Here is a 10,000-nt window from a genome sequence, read left to right as displayed (position 1 = left end):
CAATTACCATCAACTTTCGACGTTTCTGAAGAGAGGTTTCGTGTCTCTCTAGCAATAATCTCTCAAATCAAAGATGGTTTCAGATCCGAGGTCTCCTACCGGAGGCCCATTTACCTTGCAGCAAGCCTTAAGCAATCTTCTACTCTAGCATTCAGTGTTCACGGTCCAGACAGCGCAGAACTGGTTATCTTGACTCGAGTTAGTGACTCACTCAGCTAACTTGGTGTCTCGGAATCCGCTCATTCTCTGGCTGTGTAGGCGAAAGAAGACTTGGTGCCGCTTTTCGGCAGCAAATGTTCCAAGTGTCACTGCTGTAAAACTGTCTGTGGTGGGTAAATTCAGTGTAACTCTGGTGTATGGCCAGAATCTTGTTTTCCTTCGTTGCCATCCTGGCAAACACACACACACACATGTACTGTGTATATTATTAACACAGCATAATTTTAATAATTACCAGTGTACTCTGTGAATGGAGGAAATATATCTAAATACAGACTAACATATTCAATATAATTAAACCAAAAATGCCGCTGCTAATGAACCACTGCAATTAGTGGTAATGACATTTCTAGTTAAGGAAAACACGGGAGAGAATTCACGAAATATAAATTGATTAGAATACTCGCTTCTTAGTACATAACTTCCAATTAATTATTAATTAAAATTTCGCTGCTCTACGCCTGTGCTCGCTCAGAAGAAATATCATTAACACCATCGTAATTTCATTTGACTTAAAATACGCTTTGATTCACAATGTTATTAACCCGTACTTGACCTACATGTGTGTGTGTGTTGAAGTGTGTGTGCGTGTGTGTGTGTGTGTATTGGTAATCTCACCATCTATATACATCGACACATCTATCTACACGTTACACCGACTCACCAGTCATGTATCCATTGATGTATATATACACCCACCTCTCCACTCCCCTAATATACACCTCCACCCATATATTTATTGCCCTGTTTGCATACATACATGCACACATACGCACATACACTTATTACGCATATATATATATATATATATATATATATATATATAATATATATATATATATTATATATATATATATTCATTTATCTTTTCTATCTGTGTCTTAACATATTTGTGTATGAAATGAATGTATATGCATATACGTTGTATGTGTGTGTGTGTATACATATATATACATATATATATATAAATATATACACACGCACACATATGTATATAAATGTACATATGTGCATGTATATGTACATGTGTGTGTGTGTATGTGAGGAGCTGTGTGTTGGTAGCGGTTTGTTGAGGCGTCATAACTAAGCGACCAAAAGACACTCAGTCACCCCAAGATACAGCTGTGAACAGCTGAAGGTGGATTACCGTAATTTATGTATCTGAGTGTTTTAAGACGTACATGCACACAAACATACACACACACACACACACACATACACACACACACACACTCACACACACACACACACACACACCACACACACACACAATCACATGCTTGTATATATTGAGAATTTACATGAGTCTATGTTTGAGTGAATAAATGTGGATGTGTACTATATATATATATATATATATATATATACACACACACACGCACTTCTACTATAGCTTCGAGCCGACCAAAGATTTGTGAGTGGAGTTGCTAGACGGAAATTGAAAGAAGCCCATCGTATATATAAATATATATATATGTGTATATGTATATGCATACGTGTGGGTGTTTGTGTCTGTGTTTGTCCCCCCAACATCGCATGACAACCGATGCTGGTGTGTTTACGTCCCCGCAACTTAGCGGTTCGGCAAAAAGAGACCGATACAATAATTACTGGGCTTACAAGGAACAAGTTCTGGGGTCGATTTGCTCGACTAAAAGGGGGGTGCTCCGGCATGGCCGCAATCAAATGACTGAAACAAATAAAAGAAGACATATATATATACATACATGCTGTGTTGAGCACTCATTTATCGTTCGACATTTACGTATATATATACGTAAATGTATATATATATATATATATATATACATATATATATATATATATATATATATATATATATAATATATATATATATATATATATATACTATACACACACTGCCTATATATAACAGGTATTTATATTCATGCATATATCGACAAACGCATTAAATGCAAATCTGGATGGCTTCCAGTGTTAAATCCGTCTTATAATTTAGGCTGAAAGTTTCTCTGGGAATCGGAGAGTATTGCTGCATCTCAATTCTTTCTTTTTTTGCATCTTTTTAAATTAATCAACATATCTTTTCTGGTCTCTATCTGAATTTTCACAGGTGAGGACTCCCAAGCAAATTAGCAGAAGTACTTAAATTACAGAAGTTTCAGGTATTCCGGTGAATCTTGTGCTCTCTCTTCTCACCCTCTTTCTCACTCTTTCTTTTGTTCTTCTCCCTCATTCCCTGTCTAGCTCTTTCTCTCTGGTTTTCTTTGCCTGCCTGTCTCCTTCGCTCATCTCCTTCTGTCTTTATATTGAGGACACTGAGCAACCTGCTCAAACGTTTGTGATAGACACTAGTTCATTCCCTGTACAGGTGCAGAAGTGTCAACGTCAGATCGCATACGAAGTGTTGTATATCAGGCCTGTCCTATATAGACCGATAATAGTACAAAGCCGTTTCCAACGGACCGTTTCAGCCATGCGACAGTTTTAGTGATAAGAGTTTTCCTTCTCCTTTTGTAGGGGTTTATGGTTCGAGACCACCCATAAAGATCCGCGAAGATCTTTGTTTAGGTCCCAAAGAGAAATTTACACACACCACACACACACACACACACACACACACATACACACACACAAACACACACATATATATATATATATATATATATATATATACTAGCTGAATATCCCGTCGTTGCCAGGCAATTTTTACAGTAGAATTCCTTATATAATTTTTGCGTTATTCCATGTCAGAGTATACCCCCACTCCTCGACAGATAGACCTCTTGATCAGGACAGATTTGTGCAATTTTTCGCAAAAAAACGTCGTTGTAGTTTTTCACATGACCTATTTGGAAATTTTGACGTAATTTTAAAATCTTATAGGACGTCACACACACACATTTACAAATATACACATAGATAATCACAAGTTTAAAATGGTATATAGTAGATTATGTATGTATATATATATATATATATATATATATAGTGTGTGTGTGTGTGTGTGGTGTGTGTGTTGTGTGTGTGTGTGGTGTGTGTGTGTGTGTGTGTGTTGTTGTGTGTGTGTGTGTGTGTAATTGTTGTGTGTGTGTGTGTATGTGTGTGTGTTTGCGATGGACCATAAACCACTTACCCTCTTTCTCCCCAAAGCTACGTATTCCTCACACCCACTTTTCTTCTTCGTCGACGTTTAAAAAGTTACTTATGTGCATGTGTGTATGTGTGTGTATGTGCAAGTGTGTGCATGTGTGAGTGTGTATGCATGTATCTATGTATTTACGAAAGTATGTATGCAACACCACGTGTATATATAACAGCTATATTAACGTAAACATCCCACTGCCACTCCATATTTGTCGCATACACAACGCTGTCCTCCCCTTCCTTGATATCAGTCACACTCACTCTGCTACTACACACTAATACTCTTTGCATCCTTGTCATTCTATCCTGTAATTCGCCCAACCTCTCTAGGGAACACAGATTTTTATTGATCTCCAATTAGCCCATTATTGAACCGGATATTAGTTTAACACTGGTTTAGGCAGCAAGATGGTAACAGACAGAAAGACAGAAATTGCCATTTATATATGGTATATACAAAATGCATATATACGTATGTATGTATGTATGTATGTATGTATATATATGCGTATATCTATGCGTGTGTGTGTACATACATACACATATACTCACAAAAGATATATCCTGAATCTACGGCACACGGCTATCAAAATCCGAAATACTGGATACTCTAGTTCCTACATTGCAATATTGCTTTAGTATTGCACTTGCTTACATACAACGCATTCTTACAACATTCTTAACGTCTGTTTCGATCGCGCGAAACACATGATAAGAATAGACTTGGTTTATGTGCAACTTTTCATGTACATTTCTTACGCCTGTTACCGTTTGTCTAACTCCCTCCTCATCTACATGTATGTATGGAGATGTAAACACACACACACATGTATATGATATGCTTTATGTTTGCCCTAAAACGAATCATTACTCATGGTAATTTATGTGAAAGTAGAAAATCAGTATTTAATACAAATGTCTCTATACATGTGTGGGTGTGCGTGAGTGTAGGTGCACGTTTATATGTATATATATGTGTGAATGCATGTGTGCAAGCAAATCCGCGTGTTAATTCACACCCACAGAACCCTAAGTAATGGCTTCAAAAATGTGAATTTGAGGCGAAACTGTAAATGCGCGCGCGTGCATGCGTATAGTTTTCATTGAATGGTTTCAGATCAATTCTCGAACATCCCACACACATTTTTTATACTTCATTCCAAATGAACTTCACATTACCTGAACAGGTAAATTCAGAATTGATATGTTCATAAATTTTGCTGTATGTACGCGCGCGTGTGTGTGTGTGTGTGTGTGTGTGAGTGTATGTGTTTACGTGTGTTTCCTTTCATTCTGCAGAGAGAACATACTGTTTTAACAGCGAAATCTATTTTCCCAGAAAGATTATACGTAACTTTATGAAACGTGCATATGAAAATATTTGTGTACACAAGCGCACATACACACACTTGTATATTTGCATATATACATGCATATATATACATGCCTATATATATGCGTGTACATATATATATATATGCTTGTGCATATATATATATATATGCATTTATATATATATATATATATATATATATATATATATATATATGGAACATGCACATATATATATGTATTTATATGCATATATATATATATATGAACACACATACACACGCGTTTCATAATACACCAACGAACATATATTGTATATCAATATAAACATAGTCATCACACATCTCTGTATTAATACACAGCTGTTATAGCGATGTTTTCATTTGAGATGGATATAATTTTTACTCGTATACACACACACATTCATCCACAGAGGCAGATATGCACGTATATATTCGTGCGTGTACGTGTAAAAGTGGGCGTGGCCTATTAGCCTGTGCCTGGGAGCAGCAAGTGCGCTACTTGTAGTGCGGGCTTATAAAGTGGCTATATACACTGAATATTCCATCTATACCCTCCAAACGAAACCCAGGTGCACTATATAAAGATTAATCCACCCGATACAGAAAATACTCAATGTTATCAGCCACCCATGGAAGGAGAACATCCAGGCACTTTGATTGCCCCCATCGCAGCTCTAATGAATATTATCGCAGCTCCCTAGACATATCAAGTGTGTGCACGCGCCGTGTATACATGTGATTGTGTGTGTGTGTATTCGAACATATATACAAACATATATATACAGTATATACATACATACACCAATATACATATATATATATATATATATATATATATATATATATTATATATATATATATTTGTATATATATAGATATATATATATATATATATATATACACATACATATATAATATACATATATATATATATACACATATTTATATTCACATGCATATATATACACACATAAATATATACCTATATATTACATTTTGTGTGTGTGTATGTACAAAATATATAGGCACATATATGCATACTCATATACATACAGAGACATATATGCAAACACATAGACACACACATGCGCACGCACACACGCACACACACACTTAGATACATAATATATACAAATGCATATATGTGTGTGTGTGTGTGTGTGTGCGCATACCTTATAGATCTACATGCATATATATATTTATAGAATGAGAGAGAGGGAGAGAGAGAGAGAGAGAGAGAGAGAGAGAGAGAACGCGAGCGAGCCGTGTTTCATTAAGTTAATACTCCTAATGAGAAATCTGATCCACTATAATTAATCTGATTAAGTTATACACCTCATTTTGATTTTAGTTATTTATGTCTGCAGCCGCATCGTTGGCTGTGAAGTGCTTCATCGCGTTAGATGTGTGTTGGTTACAGACATTAGCACCCTCGAGAGAAACTGACCCTTTTCAGAAATCTAGTTTCAGCACAGAGCTGCGGCCATGCTGATACACCGCCGTTTTGTGCTACACTGTTATTACGACGAACCTCGTCTAATATGTGGCACTTGGTGAAGAATGGAGTTTGATATAGCTACTCTCATTTGCACCTCTTGCCGTGAGGTAGTTCATCTGGGTTCTTGACAGGAAGATGTCCAGCTTGATTTAAAAACCGCTACATCTACTTTGTGCAAGTTCCTCAGACTCTTTTGGAGAATATTAAAAAGCTGTGGGTCCTTGAAACCCAGGCTGTTGCAGAAGCTGGTCCTGAAGCGTGATGGCATTGCTGGGATCTTTGGCACTATGCAGTGTCGTCCCGTTCTAGCATTGGTGTAGCTTACAATGCCAAAATTTGGCACAATTCGTTCCAGGATCTTCCAGACATATATTACTGCATACCTCTCCCGTCTTCTCTCCAGGGAGTAGAGTCTTAGCTGTTTCAACCTTTCCCAGTAGCTGAGCTGTTGCAAAGAGACGATCTTCTTTGTGAATCTTCTCTGGATTGCTTCAGGGTCCGCTGTTAATTTTACACTGGTGGCTGACCATAGCTGTGAGCAGCTATATATATATATATATATATATTATATATAATATATATATTATATATATATAATATATAGATATATATATACACACCACACATTATATAGGGAAGACGGAGGGAAAAATCGGCAACGGTATACATGCAGTCTCATTTTGAATGAATATATATATTATATTATGTGTGTGGTGTGTATGTATATATATATATGTATAATATATATAATATATATGTGTGTGTGTGTGTATGTATATATATATATGTATATATATATATATATTATAATATATATTGCAACAAGGACGTCAGTTAACTTTACATCATGCTCTCATGAGTGTGTGTGTACATGCACACACATACATACACACATGCCCTCATATATATGTATTTGTTAATATTTGCAAATATCTATTCCGCAGGCGTGACAGTGTGGTAAGAAGCTTGATCCGGTGATGCTCGAGGGACGCCCCCCCCCCCGCCAAGTGTCACCTGTGCCTGGAGACCGGCCACATTAAGAAAAACAGCCCCAAGGACCAAAATAGGATCCTGGAGCAGTTAATATTGGAATCTCTCCCTGCTCCTTCAATGGAGGGAGAGAAGGAGGAGGATGACGAGGAGGTTTCCACCTTCTCGAAAAAACGAAAACGAAGGGTGAAGGACCCGAGGGCTGCGGGAGAAAAGGAGGACCTGCTGCACGCATCACAGGAACCTCACCCTCTCGCGGCCCAAGGGAAAAAGAAAAAAAAGAAAGAAGAAAAACGGGACATCGCCGGCGTGTTGTGACACGGTGTCGGCGTGTCCCAAACCTCCTCCGGCGGGTGTGCCGCTGGAGGATGAATTTGTGGTCCTCTTCCACGAAGGAGGAACCATAGAAAATGAAGTCAAGAAAATGGAAAGGCGGGCCGATGGGAGGGACTTCTGTCCTGCATGGAGGACCCTGAGTGGCCTTCGCAGGTGGCTGCGGAGGTCCTATGGGATAGTGATCTGTGCAGGATCATGAATTCCTTCCCGGAGGACTCCTACAGATATATGGCTGTGTGGTCCGGCCTGGAACCGAGTACATGCTTCAATGAAGCAAGGATGCTGGTCGGCCGGATAACCTGAACGAGTCTACAAAATGTGAAATATGTGACTTTTTGTGTAATGTACGAGGTTTATAGCCTCATTGTGTTTTAAAAAGGGAAAAAGATATCTGAACATTGTGTTTTTTTATGTAAGAGGTTTATTGCCTCATTGTGTTTTCGGGAAAAAGGAAAAAAGAACATTGTTTTAGAGAAGTCGGCGGGCGCTTTTCGTCTTCTCCCATCATCATCATTTTTGCATCATTATCATTCATCCCATTAATGTCCGTGTCCAACCCGCAAAGCTTCTATCTGTGTGATGCCCTTGTGGCAAATTAAATGAAATAAAGAAGCTTGATCCTAACCACAAGTGTGACACTTTGGGGAATTGTCTTCTACTATAACCTCGGGCCGACAAAGCCTTGGGAGTGGATTTGGTAGACGGAAACTGAAAGAAGCCGTCGCATGCATGTATGTATGTATGTATGTATGTATGTATGTATGTGTATGTATGTATGTATGTATGTATGTATGTATACATGCATGCATGGATGTATGTATATATACGTATTTGTATCTCTGTTCGTCTCCCACCATTGCTTGACAACCGGTGTTGCTGCGTTTATGTCCACCTAACTGAACGGTTCGCCAAAAGGAACGGATAGAATAAGTACTAAGCTTTAAAAAAGTCCTGGGTCGAACTATTCGACTAAAACCCTTCAAAGCGGTGCCCCAGTATGGCCGCGGTCTAATGACTTAAGCAAGTAAAGGATAAAATATAGAAAATACACCCCCCCCCCACGTACAAGCTCTTCCCCTTCACATATGATCAATAAAATATGCACCTGATAACGTTATTGTTGATTACAAATCTTTGGCTATGCTGCTCCAGCATGACCGCAAGCTAATGGCTGAAACCAATAATAAACAGCGAGTAAATCGGAAACCTGGCCCTTCAAATACTCTCATAACCTCTAAATGGGGTGTGAAAGGGGTGCACATTGTCATCTGAATTGTCCTGTTCCTGCTGCTATTTCTTACTGGTCTTATAATCGCGTATAAGGTCTCTCCATGGTCAGTTTGATAGTAACAAGTGTCGTAACTGTTTAGCTACGGACCAGCACAAATCTTCGATGACCGAAATCATTCCACTCGAGTTCCTCTCGTCCAGTTTCATTCACGCAGTACATCGTCAGTAAGTAGATCCAAAGATGAGGACAAGGATCTCCAGTCAAGGTGTTAATACTTTCTTACTACCTCCAGCACACGCATAATTTATTTGTTTTTTCGTAGTTCATTTCCCGGACAAGGCTGTGTGTTGCGTTCTTGAGCAAGACACTTTATTTCATGTTGTTCTAGTTCACTCAGTTGTAGAAATGATCAGCGACGTCAAGTTGTATCAGCTTTTGCCTTTCCCTTGAGTAACATCGATGGCGTGGAGTGGGGTAGCTGGTATGCAGGAACGACAGCTGGTCTTCCATAAACAATCTTGCCCGCACTTGTGCCTCGGAAGGGAACTTTCTAGGTGCAATCCCATGGTCATTCATGACCAAAGGGGGTCTTTACCTATTGATACACTCTCGTCAAAATCCACGTGGGAAAGACTTCACAGGTCGTCAGTTTAACGCCTTTTTGTGTAACTTAAGTGGAGTCCATAGGGATGCGTCCAAAGCCTGATCAAGCTAAGCTGGCTATTTTTAAAACCAGCAATAGCAACAACTTGTGTATTAAATACAAACTGCTCACAGTAAGAATAATGTCGCTTGTTCCTGAACAACTGAGACAAATGAATCAAGTGAGACAAGTATTTTTAATTGTGACGAGAGTCGAGATAAGCCAAGAGAAATGGCTACTATTGAGACAAGTGGTTAGTCGAGTTGATCAGTTGACACGCATTGAAAGGTTCGTTCAGACAAGTTAAAGCAAATATTTCAGATGTTTTAAAGCAAATCATTTGAGACAAGTTGTTAGTTGAGACAAACTAATCTTTGTTCGAGAGAGTCATCAACAAGTTAGGAATCTTACGAAAATCCGTACGTGACCTTTTCTCGGGTAACGAGGTAAACACACACACACACACACACACAATGGTGGTCTTAAACGAAGAGTCATTAAGTGAAGTGACGGCAGCTGTATTGGAAGCGAGTTTGGCGATAATAGGTGTCTCGTTAATTCAGTTTCTGACTTATAAAGGGGTGAAAAAAAGCCTCTTG

At 38.5% G+C, this 10,000-nt stretch overlaps 1 protein-coding gene across 1 annotated transcript in view; it reads right to left on the bottom strand.

Annotated features, from left to right (window-relative positions):
- The window catches only part of LOC115220447 (protein rolling stone-like), a 20,332-nt gene that overhangs the window by 9,840 nt on the left and 492 nt on the right, over positions 1-10,000 (bottom strand). The gene's annotated exons all lie outside the window — the stretch shown is intronic.

Source organism: Octopus sinensis, linkage group LG16, assembly GCF_006345805.1.
Source record: "Octopus sinensis linkage group LG16, ASM634580v1, whole genome shotgun sequence".
NCBI classification, from domain to species: domain Eukaryota; kingdom Metazoa; phylum Mollusca; class Cephalopoda; order Octopoda; family Octopodidae; genus Octopus; species Octopus sinensis.
Note: the sequence above shows the minus strand (reverse complement) of the source record. Positions and strands in the feature narration are given on the sequence as shown.